Here is a 14,297-nt window from a genome sequence, read left to right as displayed (position 1 = left end):
TAGTATTCAAAACCTTTTCCTGAATCAAAATTAAATCATTCTTGATCATTGTAATTATAAAATTTGGAAGCATTTCCTCCCAAATAAAAACTTGAAATTGCTGGAAGGACCTCCTTATGGGATGGTAGCTAACAGTGTCAGGGAGCAGTAGCCTCAGAAGCCAGGTAATTAAAACTCCTTAGGAGGCTGTCCTCTCTGAGAACAGTAGAGTCTGAATCTAAATCTCCTTCTGGTCCAGTGAGTGTTGAAATACTGCTCAAATGCTGGCCTCTTGGAAATGTCATAGCCCTTCCAGAGAGCAATAAATCCTCAAGAAAGTAATGAGGTTAATCAAAAGATGATTTTTAATAAAAACTCTCATTTAAGACAGTTCCTCAGGGGTCAGTAGGAGGTGTGAGCATATGTATAACATCTTTGCACCTCTAGCATCTTTGCTGCTCTTGCATTTGGTATGCCAGCATCAGTTCACACCCCATTGTTGCTAAGGAATAATCTAGGCTATTTTCTTATTATTTTTTCTAGTATTTTTCTATTAATTTTCCTGTTTGCAAGCAAAAAGCAGCTAGTGTATTAAAATTATTAGGAAAGCAATGGCAAACAAAACAGAAAATAATATGCACAGTGTGCCTCCTGGAGGTGCTTAGTACAGTTCTGGTTCTATCTCAAGGGTGATAACAAAACTGGAAGAGATACAGAGATGAGGGATAAGGACAATCAAAGGTATGGAACTGCTAAATAATAAATAGACAAATTAAATAGACTGGCAGAGAGATAAGTGAGAGGGTAGAAAAGTCTGTGAAAATGAGTGGCTAGAAAAGAAATTGTAAGTTTTTATTATACACTCTTTCATCCAGTACAAAAGCAAGAGACCTTCAAATGAAACAAGCAGATGACTGGATAAAAGCAAACAAAAGAGGTGAATTTTGTACAATATTCAATCAAGCTGTGAAAAGTTTCCCTGCAGAAAGGTATGGTTGCTAAAAGTTTATATAATTCAAAGAGTGACTGGACAAATTAATGAAAGAGAACTTCAGCCACAGTGAAATGTGAGCATATTGTGTTACGTGCAGTGGTACTATACATAATGGTGTACAACATATGTTTAAAACATCCATTGTGTACACCACAATTCTATTCAACAATTGCATAATACACTTCTAATATGCATAGTGACAATATCTCTGGCTCAGGAAGTCCTCAAATGATTATTTGCTGGATGATTGCCCTGAGAACATTTGGAGGAAGCACTACTGTGAGTGTACTGTTCTTATTGCCCTCATCAAGTATGCTAACCGCTGTTCTCCTGGGGATTGTTGTTGTTCTCTTCCTTTTCTTCCTTTTCTTTTCCTCTCAGGAGAAAACTAGCCTTACTGAATTCAGTGCCACAATCTGCTCTATAAAGTGTTTCGCCAAACATCCCTTAACTAGGGGATATTACCATCTGTTCCTGGCACCTTTGAAGTTTGGCTGCTGTAACAGGCACAGTATTGACTAAAATGTTGCTCCACTCCACTGGATGGTGCTTTTGTCAGTGAATGAGAGAAAAGGGAATAAAAAAACGAGGTGCTGGGGTTTCCTAAGGCTTTGTCTATCACTGCCTTTGTATTCAAATTCTGTGATTTCCAGAAGCATCAGTCCTATTACCGGTTGTTGGATACTGGCAATTGCTTATGATCCATGCTTCTGGGAAAAGGACAGTCATTGCCAAAAGGAACATAGCTACACTGAGGCAGAATGTGCCACATATCAAGGACTACCTGTGACAAACAGCACAGTAACACCTTTGGAAGGCTGAATCCTGGGCTAGTTGGATCCTTCTGACTCTTATGGCCAATTTCATATTCTTAAAAAGCATGAGGAAAATATTTTTCCTGATCATACCTCAGTTTCTTCTTAAGCTGACTCTTTCATAGTAACATTTGTAGGAGATTTTGTTCAGACTAATAGCTAAATATCCTGGTGAATATGACATTTATGAGACAAGTATCTTGAAAAGACTGTTGTGTTGGTTTGGAAAGGGCATTGTGGTTATTGTAGACAGCAGCTTGCAGCCTGCCTGGCCATGATTCCATATCCATTTACTTCTGGATCAACAAGGAATAGGCTCCAGACTTGTGTCTGTAAACTAGGCTTGAGTCCACAGCTCCAGATCCACAGCAGGAGACTTGATTGAATCCCAGGGGTCCTCTGTTAGCCACAATCAGAGTAATCAGTGGAGTTCACTGTAGTTAAAAAATATATATGTAACAGAATGTCAGAATATATACCTCTTTTATTCAGAAACTGAAGAGGAATAAGAAGAACAAAACAGCTAATGCACACGCTGTTATGGAAGTCGTACTGGGAAATGGGCACTTCTGGCTTCCTAGTACCTTAAATGTGATACATAAAATCATAGGAGGGAAAAACCTCCTTGCAATATTTTGCAGTTTTTTGAAGCATACAACTAGAATGAAATTGTCACTATAATTTCTTCCATCTGCTCCCTTTGGCTACAGGTATAAGACTGTCAATTCATCATACACAAAAAGAAACCTGGGGCCAAATTCTCTGTTGGCATGACTCCACATAAGTCTTGGACTTGATCTTCCCATGAAGAATTGATTTGGAAAAATTCAGTGGAAAAATAAGAGAAAAATGGAAATAGCAGTATATGACCTTTTCTCATAGTTCATATAATCATGTAAAGGACCCCAGGGTAATGTTTGCAACAGATTTCTGAGGCAAATACCTTCAAGAAACAAACACCAACAAAATACTGAAGTAGTAGGTCATGCTTATTTCTATATGCAATAAGGAATGCATGGCATCATATCTGTAGCAGATGCTGCATAGAATTCTAATACTTGGCCATCTCTTTTTGCAGATTGCTGGTTTTGCCATCAGAAACACATTTGACCTTTATCTATCAGTCTGTGAAATGTTGTGGAATAAAAGATGGACAAGTGGACCTGATGGGGTTCCTATTTTTGATGCCATATCTAATATAAAAAGATTTTAGAAGAGGAAAATGGGCCCTCTGTTGTCTTTTGGTCTTGAAGTCTATTGTGTTTGTCAACAGTAGCATGAGCAGATTTTCTTCTACTGAAACAAATTGAAGAAGAGGTTATCATTGTTACAGGAAAGTCTACAGAGAGCTTCAAAGCAAAGACATAAGCAGAACTTGAGATGGGACACCCCCCCCTCCCCAAATGTCAAATGCCACATGGGGTACCTTAAGACCTGAGGGTCTTGAGTGAAGTCAGGTCCAACTGTGTCTACAGTAGGCAAAAGATATTAAATTATGGTCAGCGCTGTCTCACCTGAAAAATTTAAAACATAACAGGCTGAGAGAGTTGTGCCTGGTTAGCCTGAAAAAGGTTCTGGGGAGACCTTATCACAGCCTTCAGTGCCTAATGGGGGCTTATAGAGAAAAGTGACTTTTTACACAGGCAGACTGATAGGACAAGGGGGAACATTTTTAAAGTAAAAGAGGAGACATTTACATTACATTTACATTAGATGTTAGGAAGAAATTCTTTACTGTGAGGATGGTGAGGCACTGGAACAGATTGCTTAGAAGGTTGTGGATGGCCTAACCCTGGAAGTGTTCAAGATCAGGCTGGATCGGGTCTTGAGCAACCTGATCTAGTCAGTAGCATCCCTGCCCATGGGGAGAGGGTTGGAACTAGGTGGTGTTTAAAGTCCCTTCCAACACAAGCCATTCTATGTTTCTCTAAAACTACATGGCAAATTATACTGGCACCCAAAAGAGCATTTCTATATAAACACTGTCCTATATCATTGACCTGTTATTCTCAGTTACAGTAAATATTAACAGTGTCTAAAGCATAGGTGAGCCTCGAGTTTTTAAGAGACATTTGTAAGAAAGAGCAGAACATATGAAAACTCCAGAATAACCATTCTGTTTTCAACTACTGGTATTGGAATTACAAGTGTGTACTACAAATTGCACAATATTTGGCTTGTAGCAGCTGATTTTCCTGCATGAGAATGTACATATGTACATATTTGTGAATGGCCTATGCTGGTAAGACTGTGCCATTAACTGAAAGGATGAGAGAAAATGGCCTTAAGTTGTACCAGAGGAGGTTCATATTAGATATTAGAATTTTTTTTTCCCACTGAAAGAGTGCTTAGGCATCAGAAAAACTTGCCCAGGGAGGTGGTAGAGTTACCATCTCTGGAAGTATTGCAAATATGTCTGGATGGGGTACTTGGGGATCTGGTTTAGGGGTGATTATGGTGCTGTTAGGTTGAGTGTTGGACTCGATCTTGAAGGTCTCTTCCAATCTTGATGATTCTGCAATTCGGTGATTTCATGATCTGACTGTGTCAATTCAGAAAACATGAGATATATCCCAGGAATTGTAATTACTCATAAGTCACTGAAGCCCTAACAGGATCAGCATCTCTAAAACTGTAAGTTGGCAATTAATTGTGCACAGCATTTGGTTTGTCATGACTCATGGTTGACTCACAATTCTCTTGCAGATGCAGCTGCCACCAACCCCAGGAGAGGTGACTGAGGGTGAGAAAGTAAGAATCTCATAATGGGATCATAGTGTTGGTAATGTATTTAAAAGCTGGGGAACAGGGATTTTGAATGACCCTGTGATACAGGTCCCAGTAGCAGTTATGTATCTGTCTCATATTTACATTTCTGGAAATCAGGAATCTAACTACTACAGGGAGTTTGGACTGCAGTCAGTTAGTGCTGTGACTGAAGATGATGAGACTTTTGGGTTTAAGTTAATTTGAGAAAGATACACAAGATCTGCTGATATGCCTCCCAGATAGGTATTACAATAAGAAGTAGGCCTCTAGCCTTAGCAAAGGAGTCAGAGCATGTAAATTAGGAGCTGAGGCAGATAGTGTGAAGAGTAAAGACAAGGAGTAATGAAGCAATGCAGGAGCCTGCTAACACCATTGTTAGCGTGACTTGGTAGAACCCAAATGCAGGAGAGCATCCAGCACTTCATTCTGTTCTCTGCATAAGCCATAGGCATGTTCTGGGTCATTTCCAAAGAACAATCTGCAAAACACAGGAGCTGGTGTATGGGGAAAGAGTGTTTTAACTCCAATCCTTCTCCACCTTAGAGATAGGACCCCACATTAAGTGCCTCCATCAACTTGAGTGCTACATACAAGTACTTCACAGAGCAGAACTCATTTCTTCTATGAGAGTGGTCTGTGTGGAGATAGAATTGCCTCAGCCCTAGACGTCTTGCTGTGTGTACTAGCTATTTGAACAAAGAAAATGGATTTATTAGGAGTCTTTCTTTCCCTCTTACAAACATAGATAGTTCTTCCAAATTAGGAAGGAAGTAGCTCAAAAAAGAAGTCTGAATAAACTTGCGATCATTTTGTTATATCATTAATGCCTGATAACCTAGCTATTTACGTAAGACCACGCTTTCTTATTAAGAGGCAGAATGATGGCTCAGGGAGATGGCCAAGATCATGGTAAGGATTAAACAGCAGCAAGGTAACAACAGCACTCCATTTCAGAGGCAAATGAAGATAAGGAGAAAGCAACAGTTTTCAGACTCGCTGTTCTACAACAAATATATGAATGCAGACAGTTTGCACTCTGCTTTCTGCTTGTCTGCCATTGCCACAACACCATGTGCTGTCACAGGGTCATGCAGTGCTGTTCAATGAATGGAGTCACCAGGGTTGCTCCTGTAACAGAGCTGCTGGCATGTTCCCTGGCAGGTCACATATTCATGGAGCAGCACAAAGCTGGCCCGCATCCAGACCCGAATCGTGACAATGATGTCAGGCAACAGTGAGGAGAGTGAAAAAATTTCACAAAGTTCCTCATCATCTGAATGCAGCTGTCAAAGCTTTAATTCATGCCAAGGGTTCTGCATGTGCAGCAGTTTTCTGTGCTGCTTGATAATGCATGTTGGAGGCATTTTATTGGAACCCTCTTTTAGGACATGCCAGCTGTGTGATCATGTACTCTGAAAAGTTCAGTGATTACACTGCTGAAGGCTTTCAAGGAACCAAGCCATCAGGAACAATTTATGGCCCAGCTCTCTCTTTGCTGCCTTGTTTTGCTCCTGATGAGATGCAGAATCCCTGAGGGCCTGGTCTTATATCATGTTAGTGAATAAGGCTTTGAAAAATTGATGTTTTATAAAATCCATTTAACTGATAACACTACCCACTCACCTTCCAAGCTTCCTTGACTGTCCTGCATCTCTCATTCTGATTTAAAATGGATTTTGTTCTTCAGAAGTACACAGTAATTCCCAGTGGTGATTGTTACTGATAGCTTATACGAGAACTCAGCTGTGCTGCTCCTGAATTTCTAATCAGCATAGCAATGACAGAACTCCTGTCAGAGAATTGCACTAAGCTTATTTTATATTCAAAACTAGACAAGCAAAAAAACCCCCATAAAAATATTTTACTATACTTTATCACAAAAAATGGGATAAAATAAAAGAGTTGGACAACTTTCACCCATGGGGCATGTCTTCTGCTAATCCCTGGAAGTTAGCAGAAGGAATGACTGGCTGCATGAACAAGTTACTGCAGGGCAAGTTTATACCACAGCTGCTATTCTGCTGTGAGAGCCTGTCAGAATGCTTTCAACCCACAGCAAACATGAGGTAGCTTAGCCTGTACTCACCAAGGTGCAAAACCACTTGACACTTAGCCCCAATTTAAAGAACAGTCACAAAAGTTGCAAAGTCACAGCTTGTGTTGCCTGTCAGTTGTTTGTGTTGCTGCATTCAAAGTATCAGAGAGGTTGTCATCTAAGTGATGCCTCATCCTCGGGATGCCTAAATGCTGTAAACAGAAGGCAGAGACAGTGTTTCATTGTATTTTTGGATGCATATTTATCTTATTCCAAGTTTCTTTTCTGCACAGACTGGTCAAAGACTTCCTGGTGACCTCTAGCAAACCGCTTTGGCTCCAATCCTCAGAAATAATTGGTCCCACACTTCCACTGAATTAATGATTAATCAGCTTTGGTGGTCTAGGATTAATCCTTCATTTCCTCAATTGAGGAATAATAGCAGGAGGCAATAATATCCTTGTTACCATTTTTGTCTACACAGCCTGTAGTGTTTTTGGGAATAAACCACAATTGCTACAGTGACCACGATGTAGTGTAGATCTGCATAGATTTGAAGTAGGTGTTTTTTGTGTTTTGAGGTTTGTTTTTTTTTTTTTCCCCTCAGAGTAATAGCTCCATGTTGGGCCACCATGCTATGAGATTTTATAGAGATAAAAAGCATTTCTCTTCTCTGATAGCTGTCACTTTGAAACCAAACCATCTCATGTGAAATTTGTAAAAATTTCCAGGTACTGATTGTCACATTCAAATGTCTATTCATCTGTTTGCCCAAGAAGGGATATATGCCACATTTGCTTAGCAGTTAGTGAGGAATGAAGCTCTCCATGACACTTATTTTGGATTTTGATGACTAAACGAACTTACATCTTGTGAACTGGATGCAAACCTACTCTGAAAGAATCTAACCTTATTTTCTTTCTAGGCACATTCACACTGTGGATACCTCAGACCATTTAACATTAAATAAGTGAGAAGATTCATTTAAAACCTGAAATGGATGCACTTTTTGTCTGTAATCTCTGTAATGAGCAAAAACTACATTTCAACAGGACAAATTAGTTTAATTCTCAATAATCATGTATATAAGGACTGAGACATCCTTCAACTTGGCTTCATCTTTCTCTGAATAGCATCAACCTGTTGTGAAAGAGAAGTGAATTCTATGCAGAAGACCCTATGCAGGAGGGCACAAGTTCCTTTTTGGTCTTCTGCTCTCAGTGAACTGCTTTCTCTTTTTTGGTTTTCTTCTTAGCTTTTGTTACAGTGAGCAGTGTTGTATATTCAGACTAGAGGTGTTTGAAGGGTATTTGTGAAAATGCAAGAGATTATGTTTGGGATATTTGTACCTGCCACTTCAGGCTTCCCTTTCTGTCAGTGAAGTGAATAAATGTATTAACTGTAAAACAGATAGCATAGAACATCTGGCAGTCATGCATGCCCTCCCAGTGCCTGTGTTTCATCCCTGACAGTAAAGGCAGCCCTGGCTTCTCTGAAGTAGGACCTACTGTTTAAGGACCTACAAGACCAACTCCACAACTTTGGTTACAGAGACTAGTACTTTTTTGTGTCTTCCAACAGTGGTTTTGTTGTCTCTAACACCTCTCACAATTTCTGTTGTTACAGCTTCACTAGACATCTAGTTCTTCTTTTCCCATATTAGCTTTTATGCTACTCTCAACATCACTGTTTGCTGAGCAGGCTCCAGTTAGTGCTCTAGCTAATGAAGAGACAAATATAAGCAACTGCTGCTTTTTTGAGCCCCTTTGGTGTGGAGAGATAACCATGCTTCTCTAGGTTACTCTTTTTTTACTTTCAAAGCTGAGACAGCAATACAAGCAAGCACAGCAGAGAAAATGGAAAATGTTTTTTTCTGCTTGTAACTGAAGAGAAAGCAGAGGGAAGGTTCTTGCTGCAGATGCATTAATTTCTCTGTGCTGGTGTCCTGACATAATACAGGATTTACCTTCCTGTAGTTTCAGAAATAATTGTCCCTTTAGAAAACCCCCAGGGACTTAAAAGGCAAAATTTAGGTGCTCCTGCATTTAGAAAGAAATTTATTGGTTCAGGAAGATGAAATGAACATTGTGTCTTGAATTGAAGGCATCCAACAAAACGGAATGTGCAATTTGGTTTATTCCCACATTTAAAATGACTAACGTGAGCAAGACATGCTTTCTCAGCAGACAACTTATTCTTGGGTTATAAAACCAGCTAGAATAAATGTTCTTAAGGCTCTGTGGAGGAGCTAAAATGACTGTACATCCTTTGTGACTACTATTACACAGAACACAATAGCTGGCATTTAAAGAAACTGTTCACGGTAAACAAATCAGTTTAGCAGGTGTACACATATTGATTCTTTAAACAGAATAATTTGTCTCTTTCTAGAAATGATTTGCCATCTTGTATTACAAAGGAACTCTAGTAGTTAATTTTATTCTTTATTTTTTTTTAATTTATGATTCATTAGGTTCCAAATATTTTTTTTCCAAAGCCCTTGAGAATGTATCTGTACTAGCAGGAGAATGGAAAAATTCCTTAATTCTAGAATTCTATCATTCCTAATTCTTAATCTTAATTCTATAATTAACTAATCACTGAGCATTTAACAGCAAATGCTGTTGCTCTACCTGCCATTGCTATAGCTTCATTAATTTTACAGAATATATCAGAGTGCATTAGTCTGATGTATTGTCAAAAATAATTATTGTGTAGTCATACTCTGGAAAACAGATATGTAAAAATGCCATCTTCTTACACACAGGTCATTCCCCTGTGAGCACACAGTCAGATCTGCCTATTTTGTGACAGAAATACTCTTCTGTGTGTTTCCGTTCTGCAAGCACCTTGTTTACATAATATCCATAAAACTGAATGCATTGAATCCCTCAAGGTCATTCTTATCACACAGATCACCAAACCTGGGGTCATGGAGTTGCACACAGATTTTAGAAAAGCACAGCTGGAAGACTGTAGAGCTGATGAATCTTGAGTGCATTCACAGCTTGATTTTCTATAGGCATCGAAGCAGACATAATGAGAAAAGAACCTGGTCTGAGTTTTAGAAGACAGGCAGAATTTCCAGGGCTAGCAGAGCTCATCTCTTACTGATAGAGGCAATGTGTTTGATCTGAAAGTAATTAAGCTGTAACAAATGTGGAACCTTAGAATGCCATTTTACATGACTTCCATTTTAAAATATCTCTGTAAAATTAATCTCTAATTGTCCAGTGTAACATTTCATTGTGCAAGAGCCTTGTTTCAGTAAGGCTACACTCTTAATCATGTTGCTTCATTTCTTTATTAATTCACATAACATAACATTGTAGGATGTCCATCTTTGTTCATTGTTGACTTTGTCCTTACAACACAAAGTAACTTAGTTTCATCAGAAATATCACACCAGCCTGTTACCCACGTCCTCTTCCAGCTCTTTCCCTTTTTATGTCAAATACCAAAATGATCCCCCTCAGCTCCCGCCGTCTGAAAAGCAAACAATTGCTCCTGTTTCATTTTATCTTTGCCATTTACTCATCCATAAAAGCACTGTCCTCCTTGCTGCATGGTTGCTTAGTTCCTTAAATGATCTTTGGTAATGGGCTTAGTCAAACGTCTTTTGGAAATCCAAGTAGTTACAATGACCTTGATCATCTCCATCCATATTCTTGTTCAATCACTCAAAGACCTTGTTCATAAGGCAGTATTTCTCCTCATAAAAACCTTGATTATTCTGCTTTTTATTCAAGTGTCTGCTAATTCTAGTCTTCATTATACTTTCATTTAATTTCCCTGGTAGAAGCATCAGGATTAAAGACCTAGAGTTCCTCAAATCTCCTCCAGAGTAATTTTCAAAATTGGCATCACACCACTTTGCCATCCTCCAGTTTTTTGGTATCAAGACAATCCAGCACAACTGCTTCCCATACTGTGATTTATTTATTCATAGAACTGTAACAAGCAGAGAGAACAAGACTGAAGCAAGCAGAGCCTTTATCCTTTTCCTTCCTTGACAACTCAGTTGTTTTATTTTAAAATTTAGGTTCCTTCAAGGCTTACTCAAGCAAATAATCACATAACTTATTTTGTCAGTGTCTCTGCCAGTCTTCCTGCAAGCAGTTGCTGGTGAGTCACCTCTTTTGATTTCTTGAGGAAACTATAACTCTTTAGTACCCTTGGAGAGCAAGCTTTCAGTCTTGGTTACATCATTGTTTAACTTGGTTTGGAGCTTTGATATTCACAGTTTGCAGACAATAGTTAATTTTTTTATCTCAGTTTCTTTATTTTTCCCTCCCTCTTGGACTGTTTCTCATCCAGACTTCTGCCCTTCCTACCCGCAACAGCCTGTTACCAAAACAAGCCAGTATTTTCTCCACCATGCCACAGCTATACTTAGTAAGTACCTAGGAAAATATTCATAATATTGCCTGTACACTCTCCTTGGGCTTAGACCTGTCCCAAAATGGAGCTCTGAAAATGAACTTCAAGTGGCTTGTGTAGTTCGTGCTGGTTTCCCAGCATGGGCCATGAAGCCAACAGGACAGGACCAAGAGACAAAATCTGCACAGCTGGCATGGTTCAGAAGCCAGCCAGCATAAACTAAAACATCCATTAAATTCTCTTAGTTCATGTAGTGGTAAAAAGGAGCTCAAAGCCCAGCTTAGGAGGGCAGAGGATCATGAGGTAGCAGAGTATAACAATCCCATGACATGGGCTAGTTCTGGGGTCCTAGGTTTTTAAAAAGAAGTATAACGCACAGGTTTATTAAGGCCAGGTGCAGCTGCCATTTCCCTGAAGCTGGAACACATCCCTCCACTGCTGTAGATGACTGTTCAAGCTGCTGAAGAGGTTTCAGTGGAGTTTGACAGCCTGCACTGGCTCTGTGTTTGATGTGCCATGGTACATCCAAGACAAGGGCAAGTGTGGAAGCAAAGGATTCCTCAGCTTCCCACTCTTTATGCAGTCCACTAGGATGCAGCCAAGCTGATGGATGGTAATAGGCATCTGTGCTTTGTCTTACCAACAGTTTAGCAACTTGGTGTGCTGGGCTTGGCCACAGGTGTTTATCTTTGTATAATTAGCAGAAGTGACAATAGCAACCTTTAATTCAGTGGCTGCCATTAATTTTACTTAAATGAGAAACAAAGGTGCAGGTGAGTGCAGAGTTTCAAGCATCCCCCAAGATACCAAACTACATTAAACAATAAAAAATTACCGTGGAAGAGATTAAGATTCACAGCACTTTTCGAACTAACTGTGGAGTTAGTTGCACAGCTCACACTTCGCAAATGGCCTGAGTAACAACACCTGGTAACACCACAGTGTGAGGTAAAGTGTGTGTGTGTGTTGAATACACAAAATTGGCTGGAGGACATTTGTCCATGTTAACTGATCATGTTAAAGATGAACATCAGCCCCAACCTGATGGTGTTAAAGAGGAAGAGAGACCATCAATGGATTAAACAATAGCCAGGGAACTTTGAAGAGAGCTTTGTTACAAAGGAGGAGTCAGCCTGAAAAGAAGCATAAAAGAAACTGAAAATGGTATGGGGTTGGGGGAGATACCTGGAAGGGTAACCAGCAGTAGTCAAATCTGATTAGACACTGCCAGAAGCTGCCTGCCAGCATTGCTACCACCACCTACATCAAACAGATCATCATCCCTATGGAATTCCTCATGAGCTGCTGCTCAACAGGTGGCATGACTGGATCAAGCACAAGTGGGGACCCACACTCAAGGTGCACATAAAGGGGCTTGTGGAGGGACCTTTCTTAGCCTATAGGAGACATAGTTTATCTCTTGTATTACTGGTATTGATGCCAAATGTACTGCAGGTGACTTATATGTCATTAATCAATCAATATACTGCTTTAATCCTTATTTGGCTTAGATTATGAGAGCTGAACAGTTTCCCCTGCTTCATTATTTGGACAGTGGATGATAAGACCAGAGAAATCTTTCCATTTCTTCTTTGCTGAAGAAGCTTTTCAACTATCTAGTGGCTAACTTTGTATAAAGTGAGTGGAACTTGCTTCATCATACTCTGATGAAGAAGCTGCACAGTGAGTTAAAAAAAACCCAAAAGAGTGTGTTTAAACAGAGTGTTTAAAAAAACAAACTTCATTTTTTTTCTACACTCTGGCCACTCATAGGGCATGACACCTTGTGGTAATATTGGTAAGACAAATACCTCTGAGATGACAAATACCTTGAAGCATTTATTGTCACTGCTGAATTAGGTAAAACAGAATTTAATGTAGAAAATTATTCTAACACCTTGGAAGGGCTGAGATTAGTTGAGTTTGTGGTTCTGCAGAAAACAAAGCCCTTCTGTGATTTTCACATTTTTTCCAGCTGCTTAATAGCAATTTCAGCAAGTATTTTGTCTGAATAAAAGTGGAGGTGTATGCTTAAGAGGTTGCATGCCACTAGCTGGGAAGCCAAGTGCCTTCAGTGACCAGGAGTGATGTTTTCTCTTAGTATGGTTGAGCAACCCCTACCAGAAGGCGCTCATGCTTTTATCAAATGTTTAATTTTGTGATTTAGGCTGAGATCTCAGGAATGTTTTCTGTTTTGCTTCTTCCCCATCATCGTTGTCTTCAGGTCTAGATTAATGAGCTAAACAAAAGAACTGAGATTAAAGAAAACCTACCACAATAGAACAAAATAAAAAGAAAGAATTGGCTAAGGCTTTTAAGGAAGAAGGTATAAATAGACAAAACCAGTAGAACTGTAGTTGGAAATGGTTGAAAGACAAATGAAAAATACAACACATTTTCATGAAGGCCACTTCCTGCCTGAAAAAAGGCTGCCACAAAGGAAAACATCCAGGAATTCGTGAGGGGACTAAATTTGCACAAGAAGAGTTTTATCTGACTCTAAAAAGGTTATGTCATAATGAGAAAGGAAAATAGGAGCATTTAGGAAGTAAAGGAGATCTAATAAAAGACCTGTTAATTGCCAAACCAGACATGGACTCCCGGAAAATATAAACATGGAAAAGACAGTCGGTTCAGGTCATATGGGGACTGTGGTACTTATGCAGCAAATGTAAGGTTTAATTGGGAGCAGCCACATTGCCAGTTCCTGCAGAGCCTGAGCCAGCTGAGATGGTGTCTGGGAGAAGTCATTAATCCCAAGCAGCTTCAGTGACACTCCCAGGCTTGGATGTGCTTCAGACAAAGACTGTTGAGACACAGCAGAAAAGGAACAGTTTGCAAGGGCCTTCCAACAGTGGTTTAAGGGTTGGACCAGAAGAAGTGGATGAAGAAGTGAATGAAGAGCCTGTTAGTTGGTGGTGTCAACCTCAGGGTGCAGGAAACTCCTCTATAAGGCAACTCATGCTCTAAGTTGTGTGTGAAAAAGAAGAGAAAATCAGATGTAGTTTGGTTTCTCTGGAAGGGAGGAACAATCTTGGTAGTTACATTTGGATGAGGATAAGCTCCCATCTCACTTTATGCAGTGGAGGGAATTCTGAGGAAAGAAAACCCCAGACATCTGTGAATGAAAAGCAGGAGCCACTGAGGAGAGTACTGTAGACATTTCCTGTCCAGGGCAGCAGCCTGTAACTCTCCCAGCTGTGTCTGCTCCACAGTATCTCATGGCTCCATACATATGCTGTCTATCTTCTTGCTCCTAGGCCCTGGCTCTGCCTCAGACAAGCACATTAGGGAGAAGAAAAGCAGAGAAAGTGACAGCAGCAGG

Source organism: Corvus hawaiiensis, chromosome 2 (assembly GCF_020740725.1).
Source record: "Corvus hawaiiensis isolate bCorHaw1 chromosome 2, bCorHaw1.pri.cur, whole genome shotgun sequence".
In the NCBI taxonomy this organism is placed as follows: Eukaryota; Metazoa; Chordata; class Aves; order Passeriformes; family Corvidae; genus Corvus; species Corvus hawaiiensis.
Note: the sequence above shows the minus strand (reverse complement) of the source record.